Source organism: Equus caballus, chromosome 21 (genome assembly GCF_041296265.1).
Source record: "Equus caballus isolate H_3958 breed thoroughbred chromosome 21, TB-T2T, whole genome shotgun sequence".
NCBI classification, from domain to species: Eukaryota; Metazoa; Chordata; class Mammalia; order Perissodactyla; family Equidae; genus Equus; species Equus caballus.
Genome location: NC_091704.1, coordinates 25065738 through 25075631, shown reverse-complemented (window position 1 = coordinate 25075631; position 9894 = coordinate 25065738). Strand labels below are relative to the sequence as shown.

The 9894-nt window shown below is 47.1% G+C and overlaps 1 long non-coding RNA gene across 1 annotated transcript; it reads right to left on the bottom strand.

Moving 5' to 3' along the window:
* Positions 1 to 7926, bottom strand: LOC138919930 (uncharacterized). Its single transcript, XR_011430525.1, has 3 exons — positions 7501 to 7926; positions 6899 to 7104; positions 1 to 3311 (listed from the first exon to the last, which is right to left on the bottom strand). It is a non-coding gene; the product is annotated as an uncharacterized lncRNA (long non-coding RNA).
* Positions 7927 to 9894: the final 1968 nt, after the last annotated feature.

The following is a 9894-nucleotide window of genomic DNA, read 5'->3' as shown; positions in this document are numbered from 1 at the left end:
TGTGGTCAATTGCTTTTTAATAACATTTTTTCCTCCATTCAGAGATAACCAGTTAACATATTGCTATATTTCTATTTATTTTTCTTCACAGTGAACAGATAGAAACACATGCCACCAAAATTGGGGTCATACTAGTGTCCTTTTATTAGTCTACCTCGCTTTCATTCACTGAGTGTTATATTTAACCATTTTCTCATGTCATTTAAGTATTCTTTAAAACTATGTATTTAGCATCTGCATAAAAAATTCATTATAAGGATGTATTGTAATTTAACAGTTATGTGTTTGAACATATTACTGTGATGAACATCCTGTGCATAAATTCTTGTGTACCTCTCAAAATTTTCTTAAAATTGCTAGAAACAGAATTACTAGATGAAGAGTTACTGATATTGAGAAGTTATTAATATCATGCTTTTGATATAGATCAATTGCTTTTTGGGTGGTAAAGAGGTTTTTTTTTTTTTTTGAGGAAGATTAGCCCTGAGCTAAGATCAGAGCATGGCTTGATAAGCAATACATAGGTCCATGCCTGGGATCCTAACCAGCGAACCCCGGGCCACCAAAGCAGAGCACAAGAACTTAACCGTGGCGCCACTGGACTGGCCCAAAGGTTTTTCAGTAGAGGTGCCTTGGGTGCAGTTTTGAGAGCCAAGCATCCCACAGGACTCTCTTCTCACCTTCATTTAGCACCATGCTGTCTCTGACCCCACCTTTTGTAGTTTTAGCGTAGAATATTTTGTGACATTTGAGTATCATGAGAAATTGAGTACAGAGAAAAGAACGTGAGCTTTATAATCAGACAAACTAGGTGAGTCTCTGATTATCTACAACTTAAGTAATTTACCTTTCCTGAGCTTCTTCATTTTTCTCACTTGTAAAATGGGGATAATAGCTTCCTTTCCAGGTGATTGTGAAAATTAAACATCATTCATTCAACTTTCATTGAACAAATGATTGAGTGCCTACATGTGACTATGCTGGGTGCTAAGGATACAATGATAAACAAAAGCACGCTAGACTGTTTTTGTTTTGAGCTTTCAGTCTGCTGGGAAAGACATCCATCACATAAGCCTGTAAGTTAAAAATGGAACTGTGACCTTGAGCTCTAAGAGCATCTGACAGGCAGATCGGACCTCAGGGGGTCAGAGAAGGCTGGGCTGCTCTGTGGAGGCGATGATGGAGGGGAGATGTGAAGACAAGGAGGTGACTGGGCGTGGAGGGTAGGATGGTGAGTGTTCTCATCAGAGGGAGTAGCATACAAGGGGCTCAGTGGAAGCGTGAAGGAGGGAGCATGGGAAAGGCTGCGGGGGCCCATGTGGCTGGAGCAGGAAGAGCAGGGGAAGTGCATTGGGGGACCTGCCCCGTAGAGTCTTGTTGGCCAAGTTCAGTTTTTGTCATTATCCTAAGAACGATAGGAGGCTGAGGGAGAGTGGGCAGTAACATGCACATTTGCATTTTAAAGTCAGAATCCTGACTGCAACCCATGGGGGACGACGGGGTGGGAGGGAGATGATGAGTGACTGCAGGCCAACCTGCACAAGCTGTTATGAGTCTCAGACAGAGATGACGGCAGGTTGGATTAAAGCGATCCTGGAATGCATTTCTAGGCCTAGAATGGAGCCACTCCAGCCCAGAAAGCCACGTCAGCAAAATGAAATTTAGAAGACTTTCACATTCCTCTGAATGTTCTTCTTGACCAGAAACGCAGTGTGTCCACTCAGCCAGCCCCCAAACAGTCACCAGCTAGTTACCCCAAGGAACTCAAGGGTGGGGCGGATATTTTAACTGCTTTTTCAAATTGTTCGTTTTCCTTTTGTTCTGTTAAGGAGATGTCATCACCACCCTCCCTGAACCAGACCAAGCCTCACCACAAGAGCTACACCTATGACCTTTGCCTTATTTTTAATGCTAAGATCTCTCCAGGAGGAGCTTAGGCCTTATCACTGTAACCCGCAGTGTGTGTGGAAGAATGTCTTCTAACTGAGCCTGCGCAAGCGAATACCCATCTCTCCCTTTTGAATATTCATTCCCCATCCGAAATAAATGTCCCTGCTTCCCTTTCTTCGGGGACGCCGGAACTCTGGAAATGATTCCTCGTGGTCTCCTATTTGCCACAAATATACTTTACTGTGAGACAACTCCTTCTGGTGGAGAGTCTGATTTAACTCACCAGGAAGGAACCCACTTCGGTTTCGGTAACAATACGAAGCCAGCTCTGGGCTCTGTACCAACTTCCTTGTTCCCTATTCACTCTCTGTTTTTCTCTTCCTTGTTCCTTCTTCTTTATCCCATAAAAGCTTCCTGGCTTCCAGCCATTTTGCAGTTCTCTGGACCCTTAGGAATAGAGACTACTCACTTCATGAGCTTTAATGCTTTGTGTTAAATAAAGTTTGTTTGTATCGCCTAAATTGTCGTCTTTAATCATTTTTAACAGTGGTAATGGTGAAAATGGAAAGAGACGAGTAATTTGAGAACTATTTAAGAGGTAATATCTAATTATTGAGAGGAATCAGTGAATTCAGAGTGAGACGCAGCTCTCTGGTGTGTGACTTCCTCCAGCAGCATTGTGCCACTAAAACTCAGCAGATGCAGGAATGCAGGGCCTGATGATGGACCAGGGATTCTACGATGCATAAAAAGCAAGTGAGGATAGGGGAAGGCATATATATGATGGGGTGAATAGGAGGTTCAGTGGACTGCAGGTGCTGACGAGGTTAGAACGTGGCTGCAGGAGTGGTGGATAAGCAACTTGGAAGGACTGGCAGGAGGAGACGGTGGGAGACGGACATACTGAGGTCACTGATTCAGAAGAAGGAGCGGTTTCAGTGATGACAAGGGTCAGCATGGGGCCATGGAAGAGAGTTCCATTTGATTATATTAGTCATCCCTCTCCCGCCTGCTGCAGGTGGTCACAGCCTAAAGGAAAAGGGTTTTTGTTGTTTTTTTGTTGTTTTACAAAAGGGAGGACTAATAGTCTGGAAAAAATATGTCTGTAAAGCCCCTACACAGTGCCTGGTGCGTAGTCGATGCTCTACAAGTGAGCGAGTCTTCGTTGGACTGCTGCTGCCCCTACTGAGCTGTCTCTGGGGTCCATGCTCTATGAAGTCGTTTTAGAACCTTTTCCTGAAACCAGACTTCTTTACAGGCTGGGAAATTCAACTTTAGCATGAAGAGGGTCTGGGCAAGATTTCTGTGGTTTTAAGTAACATCTTGTAGTCAGAATCATTCTCTGAGACTACCTCTCCAGTGTTCCACTCACATTCTGGTCACTGATCTGTTTTCATCACCTTTTCAGAGATACATCCATTCTGTAACGAGAGAAACATAAGTTGTAATAATGTCCTGAAAGACGTCTTATCAGTTTGCTAGGGCTGCTGTGATGAAAGCACCACAAACTGTGTGGCGTAGAACAACAGAAATTTATTCCCTCATAGTTCTGGAGGCTAGAAGTCCAAAACTGGGCTGTTGGCAGTGTTGGTTCCTTCCGAAACCCATAGGGGAGAATCTTTCCTTGCCTCTTCTACCTACTGGTGGGTGCCGGCACTCCTTAGTGTTCCTTGGTTTGTAGATCATCCCTCCAATTGCCGCCTTTGTGGTCACGCGGGCAACTTCTCCCCTGAGCCTCTTGCCTCTTATGAGGACACCAGTCATCTTAACTAATTACATCTACAATGACCCCATTTCCAAATAGGCCACATTCTGAGGTACTGGGGGTTAGAACTTCAATAAGTCTTTTTGAGGGGGACACAATTCAACCTCTAACAGACAGATTTAAGAGAATCCACGCTAAATATTTCTGTGTTCACATTGTCCTGAGGATAACGTGTCCAATAACTGTGAGCCCCAGTGCTGTGGATTAGATTTGCTGCTCTAAATATAAAACCTAAGGGGCTGGCCCCGTGGCCGAGTCGTTAAGTTCACGCACTCCGCTGCAGGCGGCCCACTGTTTCGCTGGTTCGAATCCTTGGCGCACACATGGCACTGCTCATCAAACCACGCTGAGGCGGCGTCCCACATACCACAACTAGAAGGACCCACAACGAAGAATATACAACTATGTACTGGGGGGCTTTGGGGAGAAAAAGGAAAAAAATAAAATCTTAAAAAATATATATATATAAAACCTAGTTCGGATGCACCCAGGAGGTGTGGAATGAGTTTTGCCTAGTTTAGGGGTTGAATCTCTGCAGACAGGAGCGCTTGGCTGCCGCAGCAGCAGGGAGCCTGAGTGACTTGGTGAGCACAGCCCCTCAGTAGTCATCAAGTTCCCTGCAAGGGAGTCGAATGTTTAAGGCTCATTTACTCATCTTGCTTCAAAATGGTTGTTTGGGAGTATAAGTAATTCATTACCAAATCTTAAAGATGTTCCTTGGTTTCCATCTTATTTTTTAGTTAGGTTAAATAATGGCCAGGAACCACAATTAGATGTTTGTGTATTATCACAATATATTGCAGTTGCACAGAAGGACTGGGTTTCACTGAGCCTCAGGAGAATGTAAAATGAATTGCAATAACAAAATCTACTTTGGCACCGTTTAGTTCAATTGAAAATGATAATGGAATTCAAACTGCCTACAGCTGCACGAAACATGCTTCATTCTTGATTTGGCCTCCAGAAGACACAGCAACAACAGCATTCAATAGAGCTGCTGTTTTGAGCTGTGTGCTGGAAGGAGCATGGACTCCGGAATCAGGTCTGAACTTGATTCCAGCCTCCAAATCTTGAGTTTTCCACTGTAGTAAGTAGAAAAATGACCCCTCAAAGATGTCTGTACCCTAGTCCCTGGAAACTGTGAATCTGTTACTTTATATGGCAAAAGGGACGTTGCAGATTTGGTTAAGGTACAGACCTTGAGATGGGAGAGTATCCTGTGTTACTCAGGTGGGTCCAATCTAATGACATGAGTCCTTAAAAGCAGAGAAGCTTTCCCAACTGTGCTTAGAGATGTAGTGAGGAAAGAGGGTCAGAGAAACGGGGTGTCGCTGGCTTTGAAGATGGAGGAAGGGACCGTGAGCCAAGGAATGCAGGTGGCCTCTGGCAGCTGCACAGGAAGAAAATAGATTGTCTCCTAGAGCCCCCAGAAGGAATACAGCTCTGCCAATGGTTTGATTTTAGGACTTCTGACCTCTAAAACTGAAAGGTAATAACGTTGTCATGTTCTAAGCCACTAAGTTTGTGGTCATTTGTAAAGCAGCAATGGAAACCCAATATAGCCACTTACTAGCTGTATGACTTTGTGAGTCTTGGTTTTCTTGTCCATAAAAAACAATAAAATAATATTGATCTTGTGCAGTTTATATGCAGATTCTGAGATGATGTGTGTAAAACCCATTGTTAATCCCTCCATGACTTATGTTAGGAATCCAGTCCTGAGGAGTCTGATTATCTTCTCTCAGGTGCCCTATCTCCACCTGGGGCCCAGCTGCCATCAGGTGGGTGGTTACAGCTGGTCACATGGTCCATGCTTTCTATTCAAGTGTGATGTGTGGACCAGCAGCATCAGCCTCACTGGAAAGCTTATTAGAATCACTGAATCTCAGGCCTCACCCTGGACAGATGGAGTTAGAATCCGTTTGTGTGTGTGTGTGTGTGAGGAAGATTAGCCCTGAGCTAACATCTGTGCCAATCTTCCTCTATTTTATGTGGGACACTGCTACAGCATGTTTTGATGGTGCTAGGTTCACGCCCGGGTTCCAAACCTTTGAACCCGGGGCCACCAAAGTGGAGCAGGCAAACTTAACCACTACGCCACCGCGCAGGTCCCAGAATCTGTATTTTTTAACAAGATGCCCAGGTGATTCATATGTACTCTAAAGTCTGAGAGACTAGACTCATGGTTCTCAAACATCGTAGATGCTAATACAACACATGCCTGGGCCCAGAATTAGTGAGCATGGGGCTTCAAAATCTGTATTTTTAATATGCTTCCTAGTTATTTCTAATGCACAGAGGGTTCTAACCACTGGAATAAATACTTAGAAATGTACTTCAGTATATGAAATTCAAATCAGATTTGTAAAATTTTCAATACCTTTTTCCCTAAGGAAATAGCTATGCTATGTAAGCATTTACTAAGTGCTGCATTTAAAAAAGATACATGAAGGGATGGACATCAAAGAACAGTGAAAGCACGTCCTCATTGGTTCTGACTGTTCTGATTCCTATTCTGGCTTTATCGTAACACTTGACTAGACTCTTCTTTCACAAGATGCATCCAGATCTGCTTCCTTTAGAAGCAGTGCCTCTTAGCTGACTCTTCAACTGTGGAGCCTGGGCATTAAAAGCTTCCAGCTGTATTCTTTTTAGCAAGAGAGATCTAACTGCTTGTTACAATTATCAGAAGACACACAGGAGATGTTGGAAGGCCTCCTCTGTTCTAGGAGCACCTGCATCTCTTCCTCCACAGACAGAAGCACAGAGAGAGAGCTCGGCAGTTTTAATCTGGCAGCCCAGCCACACCTCCAGGTGGCATGGCCCAGAGCACAGAGTTTTACTCCAAGAACCAAAACTTGTGATGCTTCTCTCTAGCACACCCAGGGTGGACCACCCAGTCTTGAGAGAGTGCTCAGGGTCAGACTCTTACCCGGGAGCTCCAAGTCCAAAGAGCTGGATGAGAGCTATAGACGGGAGCCAAAAGCAAGTATGGGAGCCGAGTGCTAACCGGCGTGGGAGGGCAGCAGGTTAGGAAGGCCGTGATAAAGTTCCTGCACAGTTGCCACCAGCAGCTCTGAGGAATTTGTGGCTCTTCATTAGGCAGCAAGGATGTGATGCGGGTGCCCTGGACTGGCTTTTAGGGCAGGGTGGAGAGGAGCACTGTCCCCTCAGAGCTTCCCCCACGAAGAGCAGAGTGAGCTGGACTTAGGCCCAACCAAGGGGGTCCTAGAGAAAACTCACCATTGTCGCCAGCAAGGGCTTGGCAGCCCTCTTGACAAGGGCCGCTGACAAGCACATTCCATTCAGGCTCTTACAGCTCTAGCAATGGCCCCTGAGGTCCCAGCAGGCCCAGCTCGTTGACCCAGAGCCTACCAGCTGTGCCCACAGGTGAGCGTCTTCCTGAGGACTGGTGATGCGGGCTTGGGCAGGCCATTCCGGGGTCTCCTCTGCAGTGAACATAAAACACTATGACCATCTTTTTGTTATCAGAAATCACAATTTTCCATTGTTAGAAAGAAAGAAAGAGGCATACCTCCATCTACACTTCTTTCAGTGTCCTGAAATATGTGTATAATTCCTATTCTTTCACTGAGGTTACCCTCTCCCACAATAAACCATTTAAAATGACATTGAAGCAAACCCCATGTGGTGTACAGGAGAGATATAATCTGGTTTGACCACCCAGACTCCAGGGGCTGAGCAGACACTTGACTGAATTTTGTTCTCTGCTGCTGGCTGGCTGTGGCTTAAAGCTCATGCAGTTCAACCCTCCTGGCAACTCGGGTTTTGGATATTTCTCCTCCTCCTCTCTCTCCTTTCCCTTGTCCCTCCCTCCCGCTTACCTTTCCCCTGTCTTCTCATTCTTACGTGCAGAGTCCCAAACCACGTTTGTCTCGCTCCATTAGATCACATCAAATTACACATCATCCGCTGCGTAACTTCCAGTGTGGTCCCTACGTGTCATACCAGAACATCAGACTCCCCAGAGGTGGGGTTATCAGTCATGAAGTCCAGGGGAAGGAGGGCCTTGGGCCAACTCCGCTGTGCTGTCGTCGCCCCGGAGCCCGTCTTCAGAGACAGTGTGTGTTGGCGGAGCACAAGGGTCTGGTCTCCCCTGAAGTTGTACGTCCCCCTGTGGACTAATATATTGGCATTCTACCGTCGCTGGAAATCGTACAAAAGGCAGATTCTTCAGTTTGATAGCCACTCAGTAGGGGGTCCTATTCCTCAAAGAATACCTTTCTTCACTCTGCTTCCACAATTATAACCTAGCAAATAGCAATGAGAAAATAATTACGATGGCAGTACTATTTAATTTGATTCTCACAGTATCCATATGAGATTATTTCCTCCATTTTCTAGATATGAAAATAGGCTTAGAAAGGCCAGGTAATCTGCCCTGGGTCATATGGCTGCTCTCTGGTGTTGCTGGGGTGTCAATCAGGCTGCCTGACATGGGACCATGCTCTTCACCACGTCATCTCACAGCCCCTTGCCATCCATCCATCTGCCGTCTCCACTCCCTGCCGCCTCACTCATACCCGCCAGGCCACTATCCCACCTTTCTCCCCCCTGCTGTGTGGCCTTCTCAGACTCTGCCCTGTTCCGTCCTTCTCCAAGCCTTCCCATGCATGCACGCAGGGTGCCCCATCTCGACGCATGTGCACAGTCTCTCTTTAGGGATTTGCATGAGCGTGCATTGTCTGAAAGAAAATAAGACCTGCCGGAGCCCACCCTGGCTGCTCCCTGGGACTGTACTCCAAAAACTCCCGGGAAAAGGAGAGGTGTTTCCTCTTCCAGCTGCTGAGGCCAGTCTTGCCTAGGCACATGCCTGCGGTGCGCAGTGTACGTGTGGCCGGCCGGGGCACAGGCTCTGGCAGGCTGCCCCACTCCAGCTGCCCAGCTTGTCTCTGCTAACCGAGATTCTCTGCATCTCCCTGCTGTCTAGGCAAAAGATGAGAACTGTGCTGCCTTCAAACAGGTAAAGAATCCTGTTCGGGAAGTCTGCAGCCCCCTTGCAGTTGCCAGGGCTGTGTGATTTATCCTAGTGCCCTGCCTGTGGCCATGGGAAGCAGATGTTCAGATCTGAGGAAACCCCCAGGGCGCAATGCTGCCCCACTCCAGCTGCCCAGCTTGTCTCTGCTAACCGAGATTCTCTGCATCTCCCTGCTGTCTAAGCAAAAGATGAGAACTGTGCTGCCTTCAAACAGGTAAAGAATCCTGTTCGGGAAGTCTGCAGCCCCCTTGCAGTTGCCAGGGCTGTGTGATTTATCCTAGTGCCCTGCCTGTGGCCGTGGGAAGCAGATGTTCAGATCTGAGGAAACCCCCAGGGCGCAATGGCCTTCCTTGTCAAGGCGGAAGACTGCTCTCAGGAGGGCTCCAGGGACAGGAAGCTCTGTTCTTTGGGCCAGAAAACCAAGACTGAGCAATTAAAAATTACAAATCCAGATTTCAGAAAAGCAGCTTGGCTGATATCCCAGGACCCAAGTGGGGCAGTCTCTTCAGAGATTGCCAGGTCTCCAGTCCTGCTGAAGGCCACTAATGTCATCTCACTTGGGCATGCAGGGTCAGCCTACAGAGGAGGTGCATTGGCTGAATTATTTGAACCCACTACAGACACAGCAGCAGCCTGACCCCCACAGACGAGCCTTGTTCAGTGAGCAATTATGGCCCAGCACTTACTGAGTGCCAGGAATGATCCTACAGTGCCTTCCATGCCGTAACTTATTGACTTTTTTATGATATTACCCACCTACAGAGAATACATTGAGGTAGAAGAGGTTAAATGATTTGTTCATGGTCACACACAGAGCAAGTGGCAGAGCAAGGCTTTGAAGCTGGGCTTCCAGCTGCAGCGTCCACACAGAGAAGGATAAACCAGGATCTGTGTGCTTCCTGCTGTGTCAGCTCTGCGGACAGCAAACACCCCAGGATGAGATGTTATCAAAACAAGGAAGGAGGAAACCAGGCACCAAAGCCCCCGCAAAAGCAGGTGGGGCTTCGCGTGTTCTGGAGCCTGTCTGTGCAGGGAATGGAGCCCATGAGAAGGACTTTTTCTTGCGGCCGTATTTGAGACTGAGTGTGAAGGGTGCTCTCCTTCCTTCATGACCAGCCCCCCAGATCCCCGAGAACAAAGGGCCACCCCCCCCCGGGTCATGAGGTGAGGCGCAGTCCACCCCAGGCAGGAGTGGAGGAAGCCATGGAGCAGATCAGAGAAGTGGCCCCAGCTTGTGGCT